Source organism: Egretta garzetta, unplaced genomic scaffold (genome assembly GCF_000687185.1).
Source record: "Egretta garzetta isolate BGI_Z169 unplaced genomic scaffold, ASM68718v1 scaffold621, whole genome shotgun sequence".
In the NCBI taxonomy this organism is placed as follows: domain Eukaryota; kingdom Metazoa; phylum Chordata; class Aves; order Pelecaniformes; family Ardeidae; genus Egretta; species Egretta garzetta.
This window is the reverse complement of record NW_009258687.1, coordinates 8137-8997: the sequence shown is the minus strand read 5'-3', so window position 1 is coordinate 8997 and position 861 is coordinate 8137. Positions and strand designations below refer to the sequence as shown.

At 70.2% G+C, this 861-nt stretch overlaps 1 protein-coding gene across 1 annotated transcript in view; it reads right to left on the bottom strand.

Annotated features, from left to right (window-relative positions):
- The window catches only part of LOC104135333 (protein unc-13 homolog A), a 36374-nt gene that overhangs the window by 31589 nt on the left and 3924 nt on the right, over window positions 1-861 (bottom strand). The window lies entirely within an intron of this gene.

The following is an 861-nucleotide window of genomic DNA, read 5'->3' as shown; positions in this document are numbered from 1 at the left end:
CCCCTCCACCCACCCCTGCCAGGGGTGGGGGCGGAGGGCAGTCAGGCAGCACCCCCAGCCAGCGCCTGCCTCCCGCTTCTGCCAGACACCCCATCCTGCCCCCCCACCCACAGCGCTGTCACCCAACCTCTACCCTGACATCCCAGCGCTCCTGGAGACCTCCCAGGCACCCCCTCAGCCCCACCATTCCCCTTAACCACATCGCCCCTGCCCAGCACCTCTCCGCTCTCCCTGCCAGGCCAGACCCCTTCCCACCACCCTGCCTGCCCCACTGGCCCCCGGCCCTTCCAGCATCCCCCTCTCCTGGGGGAGCAGCGGCGCAGAGGGGCTCCCTGCGTCCCAGGAGGCTGCCGGGGACGGGGCAGCTGTGGAGCTCCATGGGGAGAGGCTCACATAAGCAAACATGCAGACAGGACAGGGACATGCCTAGGAAGAGGCCGACACCACGTCTCCAGCACCGGCAGCCAGGGCTCAAGGGTGGGCGAGGGCCAAGGGGACACGGGGACGGGATGGGCAGAGTCCTGGGCCCAGAGCGGCTGGGCCAGGCAGCGGGGAGCCAGGGGACACGGCAGGGAGGAGGGTGCTGGGGGATGCCCAGGGTGGCCCAGCAGGGAGGGGCACCGGCATCGCCCAGGTTCCTTGGGAAGGGGTGCTTGGGGCACAGGGGTGGAGGAGACACGGCTTGTGCCTGGGAACCCCTCACCTCCCCAGCCTGATCCTGGCCAGAGCTGGGAGCGGGGCCTTTGGCACATTGCGAGGGTCCCAGAACACTGCGCGAGGCTTTCGCCCAGCCAGGCTCCCTGGGAGGTGACCAGAAATGGAGGGTGGCATCCGAGCCCCCGAGGCCCCAGCTCCCGTACA